General features: G+C 44.7%; 1 protein-coding gene across 2 annotated transcripts in view; it reads right to left on the bottom strand.

Annotated features, from left to right (window-relative positions):
• The window catches only part of LOC149307135 (OTU domain-containing protein 7A-like), a 72,690-nt gene extending 65,837 nt beyond the window's left edge, over positions 1–6,853 (bottom strand). Inside the window, exon 1 of one of the 2 annotated variants that reach the window (XM_089538356.1) lies at positions 6,709–6,853. The gene's annotated coding sequence lies outside the window, so the exon portion shown is untranslated. Of the gene's footprint in view, positions 1–5,335; positions 5,425–6,708 lie in introns of those variants that run through there. The other variant, XM_089538355.1, reaches the window with a different exon arrangement.
• Positions 6,854–17,845: the final 10,992 nt, after the last annotated feature.

Here is a 17,845-nt window from a genome sequence, read left to right as displayed (position 1 = left end):
CGGATTGACTTCCCATTCCCCAAAATTGCGAGTGGAAGTCTATCACGCAATAACATTAAACCCCATGACTGCGTTCAGATTGCCATTGGATTATACTTCCAATTTCCCTTGTCTGATAACGTCCAAACAAATGGGTTCTTGAACAGATCAGACCAGGGCTCTCCTTGGAAGCAAAGATGGTCAAGTTGAGTCTATCATAGTTTGGCCACATCATGAGAAGGAATGGGTCACTAGGAAAAACAATAATGCTAGGAAAGGTAGAAGGTGGAAGAAAGAGAGGAAGACCACAAACCAGATGGAGAGACTCAATCCGGGGGATAATTATGGCCAAGGGCCTATTGCAGGATCTGGGCAAGACGGCAGTGGAGGAGAGGGAGCCTTGGATATGTCTCATCCATAGGGTTGCCATGAGTTGGAACTGACTCAAGGGCATATAACAACAAACAACAATATTGCACATCTGATACAAAACCCTAAGCCAGAACTTCCATGCCCAACGACAATATATTACAAAGACAATATGTAGTGGTTTGAGCATTGGACTACAGCTCTGGAGACCAAGGTTTAATTCCTCACTTGGCCATGGAAACAATGTTCATGCTGCAAAACCCTGAGTGAGTCACACTCTCTCAGCCCCAGAAAACCCCGGGATAGTTTTGCCTTAGGGTTCCTACAGGTTGGAAAGGACAACAACAACAACACCTCCCCAAAATCCCATACTACTTTCTACTAACAGAGGAAGAACCTATAGCATGAATAGGCAACAAATATCTTTAAAGAGCAGAAAACCAAATTCAGAACATCTTTTACTCCTTCTAGACTTTTTACAAGTTTTAAAAAGTGTAAAAGTTGTGAGTTTTAAAAAAAACTTTGAGGTATTTTACAAATACACACACACACACACACACACACACACACACGTAAAATACCTCAAAGTTTATATATATATATATATATATATATATATATTGTATACACACACATATATACATATGTACACATATATGTACATATATATAGATATATATTGTGTATACATATATCTGTGTGTATATATATATATATATATATATACATATGTCTATCTATCTATCTATCTATCTATCTATATACACACACACACATGTAAAATACCTCAAAGTTTATATATATACTGTATATATACACACATATATACATATGTACATATATATACATGTACATATACATATATACACATACATGTATACACTGTATACACACACACAGAATAACAAAGCAACAGCCAAGGTTTGGATAGTGAAATAAGAACTGTGCATGTGACTGATAAGATCTTGCATGTGTAATTTTATAAAACAAGACTATCAAGCACATGTGTGCGGGTGCATGTATGCACACACATACACACAAGTGTGTGAGAACAATGTGTCATTTCCAAAGACCCAAACAATGCTCCAAGCCCTAGATTGCTTCCAGAGAGCTAAATGCTGGCAGACAAATAAAACAGACTTGTCATTTCCAGCAAGCCTTGCTCCTGAAAAGCCCTTCATCCATCATTACTGTACACATAAGTAAAGCATGCCTTACATTAACAGGAAGGGGGAAAAGCTTTTAACAAGTGAGACCTAAGGAAATAATGACCTCTGTGCCACAGCTTGAAAGTTTTGTTCATATCACAATGAAGATCCCAGGCACAGTTGTGAAAAATTGGGACCAAGCAGAACATTAAGCCGAAAAGAAATCATGTACATCAGACTCCTGATCAAATTAGCTTCTAAGTCTGATCTTTTGCAGGACTCTTCAAATGATAAGGAATGTGATACCTTAAATGATCGTTTCCTACTGAACTATAAGATCAGTAACATTGGGATTAAGTAGGATGTACCAAACTGGATTTAAATGGTTCCATTGTCAGTAGCCCACTGGGCGACTCTGGGCAAGTCCCACTCTCTCAGCCTCAGAGGATGGCAATGACAAACCCCCTCTGAAGAAGCTTGCCAGGAAAACCCTATGACAGGTTTGCCTTGGGGTCCCCATAAAGTCAGAAACAATGTGAAGGCACACAACAACAAACAACAAATTGCCAAATGCCAATTGCCAGACCTCAATGTTTGAGCTACAGGCCAAGTGCAAGCATTCTGCCTAACGTCATGGACTGACATTTAAATGTGAATTACAACAAAGTTCGAGAAGAAGTCTCCCCGGATGAAAATCCCACTTGCTGTCATGGTACTTAACTATTCCAATGTGTCTCTCCAGACATTGTTGTACTTCAACTCCCAGCATGGCTCAACACTGGATACTCTGGTTGGAAGTTGCAGTCCAACAATATTGGAAAGGCCATCCTTTGCCCACCCGTTCTAGTGTCCATGACACAAACAAAGTCCTAATGTTGGATGAGACCCCAAAGGTCATCCAGTAGAACCCCATTCTGCCATTCAGGAAGACCCAATCCAATAATACACTATAACACACAAAGGACACATAATACACAAAGGATACATCTTTCCAAAGACATTCCTCTAAACATTTCTTTTAATATCCTTTAAAAATAATGGCACAACGCTCTCAATGTGCACAATAAACAGTACAAAAGAATAGGGTGTTTTTCTCCCCTTTAAAGTCTGCTAATTTTTTAGGCATTGGATAAGAAATCTTTTGCTTGTTTGTTTTCATCATACTCCAAGTATATCAACCAATATTTGGCTAACAGGCCCCACATCCAAGTTAAACAACTCTATCCACCGGTAAAAAACCATCTCACAAGGGCTTTGAAAAACCCAAAAGAAAAGAGTCACGCAACATTTGCAGAAATGCCATCACACCTATCTTAATTGATGCAATATGCTTTAATATGCTTTAATGCTTAATACTTAATATACTTTAATAATCAGAATTTGGGGAGCTCTTAGGATCTTCACCCTTATAAACACGATCACACTTACAGTGCACAAGTGGTTTTACACCAAGCATAAAAACCACAAACTTTTCAGATTGCAAATAAGTTGAAAATGATGCCAAGCGGTCCTGAGCCTTCAGCAACACCTAAATAGGAAACAAACCAACAAATATCCACTACTTGGAGCAACTGCAGAGGAGCATGCTTTTCCTCCATGGCTAGGAAAACCTTTGTGGCGATTGCTGAGGATGGGGAAAAGCAAGATACCAAAAAGCCTCTCCAAATCCTCAGTGGTTCTTCTGAGATTGCTGTTTTCCCATTTCTGGTAGTCAATCCAGAAATAGCAAATGCACAAATACACATACAAATACCCAAAATCTGAGCACCATACATTTTAAATGGCATGGTGGAAAGGTTTTTAAGTTTCCATCCCTGCGCACACAAAAAACACACACATCCTTTCCTCAGATCCCCCCTTCTGCATCCATGCAACCAAGTGTCTACGCGGGTCCAAAGAAAGTGTGCAATTTTGTACCCAAACATACCCATGTGGGAAGAAAGTGTGTGTCTATGCATGTCCCCATTCCTCCAAATGACATTGGATAAGGCCTTGAAGGCCAAGAAGCCTGGATGCCAGCTCTAAGGTGAGCACCGAATGAAATATTTCCCCAAAATAGCCACCCTGACCACTGAAATGCTCCATCATTTAAGCCATTAAGTCCCTTTTTTAGCTCTAAGGCACTTATCGATTTGGTCCAGGTTTGCATCCAATTGCACGCCGTGAAGTGCTTTATAAGATTCACGCACTGCTTTGGGGGGGAAAGGATGGAGAAAGGAGGAAAAGGCCGGCGAAGGCAGAACAGTTTGTTCCACAGTGACATCATTGGAACTGGACAAATCTGACCAGTTCTTTCGGTTCCAGCATCCTTTCCGGCCCCATTTCCATGGTCTCCTTGCCACAAAAGGCCGAAGCATCCACAGAGTCCTGCTTCTCCCTCTACTACCATCTCCTTCCTTTCCCATCATCCCACCTAACTCAACCCACCATGGGCCCAGCCTTCGAGATTTCCAAAGAGTCTCCATAGAAACATTCATTTTGTTTTATATTTCTTTCCGGCGTGACATTCCTGCAGTCCCCGAGTCAGGCTTTAAAAATATCACAGCCCCCTAAAAAAATGGCCAAAACAAAACCATCAAGAGGGCTTCCTGGCCTTCCTCCTCCTTCTTGGCTGCTGCATCATGTTTGACATGCACATGATAGCTCTCTCTGCATCATGTTCCCTGCTCACAGCTTGGAGGCTGGTTCCCTGTTTTTGCTGGTTTGCTTTGCAAAAGCAGACAGAGTTTGTTGGGGGCAGGGGAGGCGAAATGGGAGCCAATGTGGTGGAGTGGTTTGAATGCTGGACCAGGACTCTGGAGACCAGGGTTCAAATCCCGGCTCAGTCATGGAAACTCAGTGGTTGACCTTAGGCAAGTCACACAGCCTCAGCCTCAGAGGATGGGAATGGCAAACCCCTTCTGAAGAAACTTGCCAAGACAACCTCATCATAGGGTTTCCTTATGGTCACCAGAAAATGACTTGAAGGCACACAAGAACAGCAAGGGAGACAAAAGCAATGGACATGCACCCATCTGCACACCCAGGCGCAACCCAAGTGCAGGTGCATGGATGCACATATGTGTGTGTTTGTAAGAGAGAGAGGTGCAAACAGCTATCACCAGGATGCACAAGTAGCTGGAGATGACTTGATGGCACACAACCACAACAATAACAGGGGAGACGAAAGCAATGGTCATGCACCCATCTGCACACACAGACACATCCCAAGTGCATGGTGGATATGTGTGTGTGAGAGAGATGTGCACAAGTAGCTGGAAATGACTTGAAGGCCCATAACAAGAACAACAAGATCAACAACAAGAACAACAACAGCAATAGACATGCACCCATCTACACACACAGGCACATCCCAAGTGTGTGTATGAGAGAAGTATGCAAACAGATATCACCAGGATGCACAAATAGCTGGAAACGACTTGAAGACACAACAACAACAACAACAACAACAACAACAACAACAACAACAGGGGAGATTAAAGCAATGGGCATGCACCGATCTGCACACAGGCACATCCCAAAGGCAGGTGGATGGATGCACATATGTATGTGTGAGAGAGACAGATGTGCAAACAGCTGTCACCAAGACGGACAAGTCCCCCTGAATCTTTTTGCAAGCTGTTTAATCCCCTTTCTTCCTATATAAGAAAGGCTGCTTTCCTTCATGCAAAGACCCCAGCAAGCCAACCATTGGCCCAGGCTGCCAGATGGGCCCCCAAATCAATAAACTTTTCTTTCTTTCTTTCTTACCCAGACACACACAGAGACACATCCACACTTGTGTTGACCTTCCTTTCCCCAGCTGGATGGCCTTCTTCTCCCCTTTCCCTCCCCATTACCTGCTCCCAGCAAAGTGAGGCTCCATCACCATCCTTGGTCCAATGGCAGACAATTGGAGGGGGGATGTAAGATAAGGGGTTTAAAAGGAAAAAAAGAAGGGATGGAGGAAGGGAGAGAATAAAGGAGAGGGAGAGAGAGGAAAGAGAAACAAGAGGAATCCTGCAATGCAGACTCTCTCCTCCTCCTCCTCCTCCTCCTCCTCCTCCTGACAAGCCAAGCTGGCTGCTTCTGTATTGTCTGCCCCCTTTTTTCAATTGTTTTTTAAAGATAGGAATGGAAAGGGGGGAAGGAGACAGAGAGAAAAAGGATGCAGTGCTTGGATTACTGGCGGGGGGGACCTTCCTGAACCCCAACAAGCCCCCCCCCCCACTGAACCCCTTCCTTGATGATGCTTATTTCCCAAAGGGAAAATGGAGAGCCATCTTCAGCATCATCATCCCCACAAATTTTGTCCTAATTCTAGCAATTGGGGGGGGGGGGGGGCTGGAAGAGGAAGAAGAGGAGGAGGACATGAGACTTGAAAGGCCCAGAGGGAAGGACAAGAGATGGAGGAGGAAGAGGAGGAAGATGAGGATGATGGGAGAAGGATGGGGACCAGAGGGAAGGCAGAGGTGGGGAAGGGGCTTTTTTGGGGGGAGGGATACGTGGCTAGTCTTTTTTCCTGCTGCCTTGGCCTCCAGCAAAGAGAGGGAAAAACCCACACCTTTCTCTTTCTTCCTCTTCCTCCTCCTCCTCCTCCTCCAGCTGCCTGTATTTCTCTGTCACGGGGGAGGAAGGGAGGAAGAGGAGGAAGGTGATGATAGTGATGATGATGGTTGTGGTGATGATGGAGGAGAGCTAAGAGAAGAGGGGGATGGGACGGAGAAGGAGGGAGAAGAGGAAGATGAGGAGGAGGGATGGGGAAGGGTGGGATGGAAAAAGAAGATAAGGATGGATGAGAAAGGTGATGATGATGATGGAGGAGAAGGAGAGATAAGAGAAGAGGGGATGGGATGGAGGAAGAAGGGGATGGAGGAAGGGGAGGAGAAGGAGGAGGGTATGAAGAAGAAGATAAGGATGGAGGAGGAAGGTGGTGGTGATGATGATGATGATGATGATGGAGAAGGAGGAAGAGGGGGAGAGAAGAAGGGATGGGATGAAGGAAGAAGAGGAGGAGGATGGATGAATAGATAAGGAGAGGAAGGGAGGGGATGGAGAGGGAGGAAGAACAGATAAAGATAACGAAGAAGGTGGAGGAAGAAGAGGGAGGAGAGGGATGGGATGGAGGAGGAGGAGGAGGAGGGATGAAGGGGGAATAGGTGAGGGGGAGAAGAAGAGGATGAGAAAGAAAGAAAGAAAGAAAGAAAGAAAGAGGAAGAGAGCAGAGTCTCACCTCTCCCGGCCGTGGCTGCGAAGGCCTCCTTTCCATTGCTCCTTTCCTTCCTTCCCTCCTTCCTCCTCTCCTCCTTTTCCTCCTCCCTTTCGGCGTCGTCGCTCGGCGTCCCCATGAAGTCACCGCAACGGAGGCAGCAGAAGAGGAGGAAAGAAGCAGCAGCAGCAGCAGCAGGAGGCCAAGGGCCCAGGACCTTCCTCCTCCTCCTCCTTGTGGGTTGTGTGTGTTGTGTGTTGTGGGTCGTGTGCCCAAGGGATGCTAAGGGGCCCTAGTCTTCAGCATCCTTTGATGCACCGGTCCTGCCCCAAACCTTGCAGGCTGGCACCGCTGCGCAACCCTGGCATTTGCAGTCTTACCTCTTTGGGGGCAGAAAAGGGCAAGGACAGACCTTGCAAGACTAGAGGGGGGAAACTGCAGGAAAGAACGCCCTGCATCTCCATCCTCCTGAAGGTTGCATCTAATGCTTTCCAAATTTGGGTCCTCCATCCGTTTTGGACTCCAGCTCCCAGAAGCCTCAGCCCACTTGGCCAGCAGTCAGGGATTCTGGGAGATGAAGTCCAAAACATTTGGAGGAGCCAAAGTTTCAGGAATCGCTAGCTTAGGTTCACTAGCTTCATACCCAGGCTGCAGTGGCATCCACATTCTTGCAGGATTAATGTACTGCTTCATCTGTCATGGCTCCATCCTGTGGGATGTGTAGTTTGCTGGGGCACTAGAGCTAGACTGAAGGTGAACTATCCCACATAAAGCTTTTTTTGCAAAACACACACACACACACACACCCCAGTGAAATCCCACAGTGTTTGGTGCCATGTGGATGGCTCGCCTCTCCTTCTCCTTCTCCCTTTCCTTTCCATTTCCATTTCAGGACCTGAAGTTTTGCCATTTCTTTTCCTTTCCTGGGGCATGTGGGGCTACCTAGACCGATTCCAACCACTTGCAGCATTCATGGATCACAGGCTTTGGCGTTTCTGAGAGTTTCTCCAGAGATGTAAATAGGAACAAAAACAAAGACACCATCTCAGCCGCCCACAGCAAGCCGTCTCTGCCCCTGCAAAAGAAAGTTATGCTTTTGATGTGGAGTTTTCCTTTACTGCTATCTGTTCTGAGAAGGCTAACCATTTTTCTTGCTAGTAAGCCAGGAATAGCAATAGCAATAGCAATAGCAAGGACTAAGTAGTTTACAACATGTAAACCAATGGTTCCCAACAAGATGGGGACTCATTTTAGCCCCCTAAAAAGGATGCAAGGCTGAGTGGACCCTGGAGCCCTGCCTGGGATCGAACTCACAACCTTGTGGTTGTGAAGGGCTGCAGTACCAGCATTAGTATCATAGACTTCAAGGGCCCTGATCCAGCCCAACCCCCTTCTGCCATGCAGGAACTCTCAGTCAAAGCATCCCCGACAGATGGCCATCCAGCCTCTCACTAGAATGGTGGCTCTGATGGCATGGATTCGTCTTGCCACGGTGGTAGGGGAGCCCCAAATTCAGGATACAATCCTCTGGGTTTGGATTATTATCCCTTCCCTTGGTTTAAATTTTCAACACACAATCCCTAAAGCCATGCACTTTGTGGCAAAGCGTATCATCCAATTGCCCATTCACCCCATGCATTCCATGCTTCCTATCACTCATCCAGCTGTGGTTCTTTGGCCAAGAGCTAAACAGGGTCTCATGTACTGGAAAGATTTCCTTCCAGGAGGCCGGAGGAGACGGCAAGATCTGAACACCTCCTTTTGCCAAGGAAAGCGCTTGCAGATAATCCTGTGTTTTGCAAAAGCTCAGAGGGAAGCTGTGCGATGATTATTGCATGGGAAGGAAAGCAGAAGAGAGAGAGAGATGGCCGTGGCTCCCTTTGAACATCCCTCTGCTACCAAGGAGAGCTTGTTTCTCTGTAGAAACACCAAAAAGCCATTAAGCGAGGCTTCGTGGTACTCTAATGACAAACTAATGACAAGGCTAAACCTCGGGCAAGTCAGAGGAGATAAGTGGGGAAGGTGAGGAGATAAGTCAGGACCACAGTCAAGAGTGTGTGCTTGCATGCGGGTGAGGATGGCAAATGAAGACCATTGGATTCTGGGACACTACGTCTCCCTACCTGATCATCCCTGTGGTCATTTGTACTTTAAAAGCAGGGCCCAGCAATCCTTGCAGGAGATCTTGCAAGGACACATTGCAAGGCTACGCACCCCCCCCCCCCCCCTTTCCACAGAATGCTTGCAAAATGCCACCTGGTGCACATGGAAGAGTTTTTGCTCATTTTTTGGACTCCCTTGAACCATTTGACACTAGGAGAGGCCTTCTTTTAGCAACAAGAGGTAAATAGTGAAATATGAAGATGCTACTATAAGTCTGACCTCCTCGGTGCAAAAACAACCACTATGTACAATGGAGACGCTAGTATGGGGTCTGACCTCCTCAGTGTGAAAGCAACCACTATGTGCAATTGTCTGAACAGACAGAGGAGGGAATTATGTTTGGTTTGCTCCTTTAAGTGAATCGTCAGCATTCGCCATTTTGGACTTGTGTATATATACCTGGGGTGCATCTACACTGTAGAAATAATGCAGTTTGACACTGCTTTCACTGCCATGGCTCCATCTACATTCCAAAATGGCGAATGCTGACGATTTTGACTAGGCACCAACATTCTTGGGCAGAAAAGGCTGAAGACCTTGGACCTTATCACATGTGGGGGGGGGGGGGGTTGCAGCTCAGATCCGCAGTCGCTCCTGTTCTAGCAATGCAAAGCGTGATGTTTTTTCACACCAGATCCAGAGTCACTCCTGTCTAGCAATACGAATTAAGGTTAAAACGTGATGCTTTATCACACCTGGTTGCCTTTCTGTTGCCCTTCCGAAATGAGGGGGAAGCGAAATCAGTTCTATTCCAAGCAAGTCACATGATGCGGATTCAAGCAAAGCAGGGTGAATGCACATTGTATTACCACACCGGAGGGTTCAACGATTCGAATCAGCAGCCTTGCACATGCTTAGTGGGGCTCTGGATGCTGCCCCCTCCTTAGCTGTCATACTTCATCGGGGTGAAGAAGCAGTCAGGAGATGATGGGATAGGTCACTGGGGGTTGCTGGGGCCAGGATTGGGATGCAGGAGAAGGCAGGGGATGATGGGATAGCTCACTGGGGGTCGCTCGGGCCAGGATTGGGATGCAGGAGAAGACAGGGGATGATGGGAAAGATGGGATGGGTTGCAAGGTGGCAGAGGGGGCAAGATGGCATGAAGGAGGAGGAGAGGGATGATGGAGCAGGACGCAGGGGGCCAAGGGGGTTGACATCGGAGTGGTTTTCCACACCAGAGCAATTCGCAGTGCAATCGAAGGGAGCCTGGAAGCGAATTCTGTGAAGTCATTTTTTTCCAGTTTTACCAAAATGAGGGGTCACTTTGGAATCACTGTGGAAGCACCTCGCAAAAAGCTCCCATAGAAAGGAATGGTGTCTGATAACACATTCACGTTACGACGTGAATCTGCATCATTGGACCCGCAGTCACATCGGAACTGAGCCAGAAAATCTCCAAAAAGCTCTGTGTGATATACTCCCTTGTAAATCTACCAATCCAAGGATTTCCATAAAATGGCACTACAACACTTATAAGTGAGGTCAGTCTGCATTATTTCTACAGTGCAGATGCACCCTTTCTCATTCGTAGGCTTGCCATTAAGTCAAAGCTGAGTTGAAAACACATAACAACAACAACAACAACGAAACTATGTTAGAGGACTGCAATACCTATCCAACAGAATCTTGTTGCATCTGAAAAATGAAGGATGTTTATCCTGGCTTAAGTGCTTATGGATTCTGACCCATTTCAGATGAATCACACACAAAGAGCAAGATTAAGTTACTACCCTCCATTTACATCCTTTGGCAAGCTATTTGACACTCAACATAGCCTTGCTCTTTTGAAAATGCAAGTCTTTCCAGAGGAAAGAGTTGCCCATCAGAGTCGCTTACAGAATAGAACAGAAAAAATCAGAGGTTTCAAAATGCCAGCCATCAGAATTCAGCAGCTGCTTTTCTGCTGTGACACCAAATTCCCTCCCATAAGATCATTCTTTCCTCAACTAAAAATGCCTTTCGATTGAGAGAGAGGCCCAAGCCAAAGAGAATCTCCTCTTCATCACAGTTGGTGTGTGAAATGCACCCTCTCCTGGATAAGATGAGCCTTGCCTCTATGAGGCTTTCTTGGATCAAATGGATCTCCTTTTGCAAAATATTTGGGAACTGCAGCTGCTTGCAATTAACCCTGATGGATATGACAGACATCAAAAGCAGCAAATTTGTTGAACGTTTTGGCCAAAATCCTGTTGGGGAGTTGCGCCTTTGTAAGTGGACTTAGGTCTGCGGGAATTAGAACTCTGCAGCTCCATAGCATCCATATCCAGTAAAGAGCTACTGTTACGTTACTACATACAGGAGCTGGCAAAGCGACCATTGCACAAAGGGACCGATGCACAATGATATGAGCATGGCATTAGTGCACAGATTATTTTTCACCTTTTTTAAAAAGTAATATATTAAATAGTTTTAATTCTGTTCTTGTTGTTTGTTGTGCATCATCAAGTCATTTCTGACCTAAGGCAGCCCTAAGGTAAAGCAATGTGGGATACAAATAAATATAATATAATAATAACCTGTTGCAGTGCTTTATTTTGTGAGGTTTGTTCAGAAGGAGTTTGACCAAGGTCACCCAAGGGTTTCCGTGGCTGAGCAAGGATTTGAACCCTGGACTCCAGAGTCATACTCCAACATTCAAATCACTACATCACTCTGGCTTTAATGCTTCACCAAACTACAAATCCCAGGGTCCCATAGGATGCCACCGTGGTGGTTAAAGTGCTATCAAACTGTTATTGTTATGCAGTGTGAAGGCTACCCAAGTATATTTGGCTCCATCAAATATATCACATTACCAACTTTTAGGACTGCAATGGTAAGGTTCTTTAACTATCACCAGATGGTGCTGTTCTACAAAAGACATTTTGCACACAGGCTGCAAAGGACTAATAACACTGCCACTGGTGATGATAACATGGACATTAACAGCAACAACCTTGCGAGGCGTATCCATATTTCCACCCCAATATGTTGCAGACAGTCTGGAGAAAGTGTGAGATTAGGAAACAGGAGCTAAGATCCTGCATTGGATCTGGGTAGGTTAACATCCCTGCATGCAAAGTTACACACTTAAGGCCTGAAAACATATTGTTTACTCCACACTAGAGTAGACCTATTGATTAAATTAATTGTTGAATGGTGAGTCAACATGCTGGTAAATCCCACTGATTCAATGGATCTACTTTAATTGGGACTAAAAGTAGGGTTTGCATCTAACTGTGCTAGGTTGTTGTTGTTGTTGTTGTTGTTGTTGTTATATTTATTTGTATCCTGCTCTTTTCCCAGAACTGGGACTCAGAGTGGCTTCACAACATGAAAAACAGTCCAATTAAAAACATAGGCATAAGTACATTGAAAAGGAATTAAATTATTACAATATTAAAATGGATAGTTATTAAAAGAATAAAACACATTTTAAAAAGATAACAATAGATGATAGATAGATAGATAGACAGACTGTACCATGCTTATGGTGAATGACATGGTTGTGCAACTGGGCCAAGACACCAAACCTGCCATCAAATGCCCATCTGTGTGCAATGGGCACCCATACACAGTATCTATCTGCTTGCCCAAAAGTGGGCTGCACACTCAACTCTGCTTCTGCAAACATGAATTGTGCATGGACATTGTGCGGCATGCCAAAATATCCAACCATTTTGGTAAGGGAACTTGTGCATGACTTAGATTTGATTACAAATATGTTGGCCCTTGGTATCCATCGAGGTTTGGTTGCAGGAACCCCTGTGAATATCAAAATCCATGAATGTTCAAGTCCTGTTAAATACAGTGGTGCGGTGAAATGATGTCCCTTGTATAAAATGGAGAAGTCAAGGTTTGCTTTTTGGAATATATATATATATATTATCTCCAAACGGTGGATAGTTGATAAGTAGTGCCAACTAGTGGTTCTCCCATCAGTGGTAAACCCAATGCAGGTTTTACTCCAGAAGCTGTCCAAGGTCCTGGATCCTAGGCCTCCATTAGGTTCAGCAGCCTAGATAGCTACCTTTCCCAATAATAGTCCAAAATGGACTGCAGAAATAATCCAGTTTGAGACCGCTTTAACTGCCCTGGCTCAGTGCTAGGGAATCTGGGCAACTGTAGTTCATTCTGGCACCAGAGCTCTCTGACAGGGAAGGCTAAATGTCTCACAAAACTATAGTTCCCAGAAATCCCTACCATCGAGCCAGGGCAGTTAAAGTGGTCTCAAACTGGATGATTTCTGCAATGTGTTTTGGACCATTGCTAGGAAAGGTAGAGAGCAGGAGAGAGGAAGGAAGACTGCTTGCTACATGGATAGACTCAATTCACCAACAGGAGGTGCAGTGACTTTTTAATCCATTTTGCCTTCTCTTGCGATGACACTGCAAGAGCATTTCTAAATGTTTAACTGAGGGGGGCTTGCCTTCCTCTGAGGCTGAGAGAGTGTGACTTTCCTGCTCCCTTGGATCAAGTGAGCCATGTCAGGAGGACCTTCAGTCAAGCCAATGTCCTGCCATGTTAATGCCCATTCTTGCAACGATGCCCATTCTTGCAAGACAGCAGGCGCCTTGCTTTTGTTCTGAGTGGGTCAAGGAGAGAGCAGAGAATCCAGGACCTGCTCAGCAGACGCGGATCTCTCTGGGACGCTGGCAATGGCTGTGGGTTTTTTGACATAGCCAGGATGAATGGAGGCATTCGCCTTTGAGAAAGATGACAATGGACAATGGGAAGCTGGGTTTGAAAAGTGACCCAAGGATGGCAGGAGACGTGGGGCAACAACTTGGCAGTGGGTCTCCTTCTGAAGTTGTTGCTGCACTGCAGAAGTAGGGCTTGAACTGTCATGGCTCCATCCCATGGCATGGTGGGATCTGTAGTTTGTTGTGGCACCACAGCTCTCCAAAAGAGATGGATAAATAGCTCACAAAACAATGGAAACCAGGATTCTGTAGAGCCGTGGCAGTTAAAGTGGTGCCACACTGCATTACATATATATTCGACTATATGTTGACCTCATGTATAAGTCGAGGGCAGGTTTTGGGGCCAAAATTATGGATTTTGATATGACCCGTGGATATGTCAAGGGTAAAACTTCCCAAACACTTCTGGTCCAAACAATTTAGATAATGGAGACTCAACTTGTATTCAATGATATGTCTTGATACTTCAGGATCATGCCTAGTTTGTTCATAGTTGCTTTTCCAAATCTAAGTCTTCTTATTTATTTTATTTCATTTTACATCCTGCCTTTCTCCCAGGAGGCAGCTCATAAAACCTTTAAAATTATTATAATACTCAAACAATTAAAACATCTATAAACATCTTCTTCCAATTTTTTGACCGCAATCTCTATTCTGATTAATGATTGAGGCGAAGGTATGGAAAACCTTGAACTACTTCAATATCTTCATCTTTTATCTAAATCATCTGCGGCCATTAGTTTTGTTTCCTTAATGCCCAGCTGTACGTTTATGATGTATTTAGGACTGCAGCCCTGCCTTTCCATTTCATGCAGGAAGGATTTTTGTGTGTTTGGCTAGTCCTGTGGAAATCCCTCTTTCTCAAGCAAAAGTAGGCGCCCAACTCTGCAGCGGCTAACTGCAAATATGCTGGAGGGCTTATCAGATTTGACGGCAATATTGCTGTTAAGAAAGGTTATCCAAGGAGCGCGGTAACCAAAGCAAAAGTTCACCTTCCCCACCCAATGTGCCAATAATGAATCACTCTTCCGTGGCTTTTTATTGCCCCGGTTGAGAGGGTGCCATGGCTGGTTTCTGTTGCAAACGTCACGTCTCTTGAACCAGGATATGCATTTTTCCTTTCCCCCGCCTGAACATTGCATGCCCAGCTGCAACTTCCCAGCATAGACTTTGTGTGTACAAGAAAGCATCCTGCTCAGATAATGGGCTGGAAGGCAGAAGGAGATTTAGCCATCAGCTCCATAAGCCACATGGCTTTGGGCTACCATCTAAAGATAGTCAAATACAGTGTTTTCCAAGCTTCGGCCCTCCAGATGTTTGGGGATTCCCGATGGTTGGCCAAAATGACTAAGGTTTTTGGGAGATGAAATCCAAAACATCTGGAGGACCAGTGTTCTGGAAACACTGGTCTAAGCCATGCCTAGTTTATAGGAGAGAGGCAGAGTGGCATAGTGGTTTGAATATCCCAAGCACTTTGGGTGAGTCATGTTTTCTCATCTGAGATTAAGGCAATGGCAAATCCCTTGGAGGTCTTTAAATAGAGGCTGGATGGCCATCTGTCAATGGAGATGCTTTGATTGTGAGTTCCTGCATGGCAGAAGAAGGGGGTCGGAATGGATCAGGGCCCTTTTTGGGGTCTCTTCCAACTACGATTTTATGAAATCTGGCCAAGAAAACCATAGGAGAGGCAGTGTGGATTAAGGCTCCAGGAAGACCAAGGTTCAAATTCCCACTCGGCCATGGAAACCCACAAGTCACACTTTCTCAGACTAAGGGGAAGGTGATGGCAAGCCTCCTCTGAAAGAACCTGGCTGAGAAAACCCTAAAATAGGCTTGCCATAAATAAATAAATAAATAAATAAGCAAGCAAGCAAGCAAGCAAGCAAGCAAGCTTGCCATAAATTGGCAGATTAACAACAACAGCTGGCATCCTATTCATGATTTATAGTGGTGCAAACCTAAATTAGAGAGCTAGTGTGGTGCGCTGGTTCAAGCGTTGGATTAGGAAATTGGAAGATCCGGGTTCGAATCCCAGCTCAGCCATGGAAACCGCCTGGGTGAGCTTGGGCAAGTCACGCTCTCTCAGCCTCTCAACCCCCCTCTGAACAAATCTTCCCAAGAAAACCATATGAGAGATTCCCTTTCGGAAATGACTTCAGGGCGCACAACAACAACAAATCTAAATACACAAAAAGCACCTGATCTCACCTGATCTTGGAAACTAAGCAAGGTCGCTGCTACAAATCCCAGGATTGCATCCCACTGAGCCAGGGCAGTTACAGCAGGGTCAAACTGCATTAATTGTGCAGTGCAGATGCAACCTTAGAGAGACAGAGAGATTGATCACAGTTTATTGGGGGGAAAGATGGCTACATCTCCTCTCCCTGCATTCAGAGATTCCAGTTTGGATCAGACCATCCCTGTGTTTTCTTTGCATTTTTAAAAATACCAGCTTTGATGTGGGTGACCTAGTTAAATCTTGCATGCAGTTAGCTAGGCCCTGGGTGGGTTAAAAGGCTGGGGACTAAATTCAAGTTTGCTAAGCTTCTATTCTTGCTATGTATGGGGCGGAGGAGGGAATGAAAGGTGCTGCTTTACTGCCATTCATCATGGTTTATTAACCCTTTTGCACTTTGTTGTTGTTGTTTCGATGCTCAAGAAGGCTGTGTGGATTTGGTCCCCCCCCCCCCTTTGCTGTTTTATTAAAAAATGTCTCCATCCAAAAGCAACATTTTTCACATGCCGCAAAACTCTGGATGCTTGGTTGTGAAATAGCGTTGGGCTGGGTCGGAAATGTGACCAAGTGTGCATTTTTTAAAAAATGACGTGCTTGTTATGGAAAGAAACTGATTCCAGTCAGACTGAGATCTCTGGTAATTCATTAATAGAAAATACAGGGCCGCTTCATTAAACAAGGCCGTTCATGTTCATCTGTGCAAAAATTCACATGCAATTTAGCCACTGCCCCAGAAGAGACCTAAATAAAGATTTTAATATTGAATCTAAGTGTTGCAATACAACTGAGCAACATAGTCTTGCAATCCAGTCATGCACAGTGGATGTCTGAACACTTTTTGGACAGTGTGTACATGTCATATTTAATATGCAATTTGTTGCGTTGTTAGAAATATATATTGGGACTTAAACTAAGATTGTGGGCCAGCAGCTAAATTGCATGTGAATTTTTGCACAGATGAACATGAATTCAAGGAATTATCCAACTATCCGTTTTGGAGACCACGGTCCAACACTTTCGGTAGCTCCTTTCAAATTTTATTTATTTATTCAAGGGATTTATAGATTGTCTTTCTCCCAAAATGGGACTCAAGGTACCTTGAAAGCAGATTTTTTAAAATTCACGAATGGAGCCAGATAGCAAATTGAACTCGGCAGTTTATTTAACAAGGCAGTGCAAAGTAGATTTGGAAGCCCAGGGTTTGATATGGAGCAAGCGATGAAATTGACTTTATATAACATTCTTAGACAAACATCCAGTTGTAGTGTAACCGCTGTTAGGAGTTATTGGTTTGGGTGGGGAATCCTAAGGATGGGGCTGTGCCTACTAGTAGAGTCTGGAAGGAGAAAGCAAGCCGGAATTGGAGATGGAGTAAGTTGCCAGGGCTAAGAACTTGGCCCTTTTCACCTTTGTAAGCCGCCCCAGTTGCATCTTGTAGAGGGACAGGATATAAATAATAATTATTATAATTATAATAATTATTATAATTATTATTAAAGCAAGTCTATATGTAAACTTGGTGAGGACACACCGGTTGTGTAGCAAGGTGGCATAATACAAATAGGTTTAAACATCTTGGGCAGTTCTTTAAAAGTTCACACTAGAACTCAAGAGTTGATTCACCAACCCAATATAATGGAAACCATTAGCCACCATTGTGTACTTGCTATTGCTACCATTGGGCCAATAACTCCCAGAATCCCCAGGGAGAGCAGAGAGGGGGATCCTGGGTCCTGTAGTCCCCCAGAGTTAATGTTCTACCTCTTGTCTCTTAGAGCCTTATGCCCTAGAGATGGAAGGCCAAAGTCCTTCACAAGCTACAAACACAATGAAGATGTGACAATAGGGCAGCAGCTATTGCAAAAGGCATTTTTGATCTATGCACACACAGTGGCCTCCAAGATCAGCAAAGTAACAACCATCTGCTTTGCCAGTTGCCTTCCTGAAAGTCAACATCCCTTTGTAGGCATCGTTTTTATGTCCAACAGCTGGTGTTCAGAGAAGCCGTCCTGCCCCTTTTGTGGTGCACTCCAAAACTCACACGCATCCTCTATAAAGAAAGAATGAATCGTCCTTGAAT

This window comes from Sceloporus occidentalis, unplaced genomic scaffold, assembly GCF_023333645.1.
Source record: "Sceloporus occidentalis isolate IW3139 unplaced genomic scaffold, rSceOcc1.0.p SCAF_9, whole genome shotgun sequence".
Taxonomy (NCBI): domain Eukaryota; kingdom Metazoa; phylum Chordata; class Lepidosauria; order Squamata; family Phrynosomatidae; genus Sceloporus; species Sceloporus occidentalis.
Note: the sequence above shows the minus strand (reverse complement) of the source record. Positions and strands in the feature narration are given on the sequence as shown.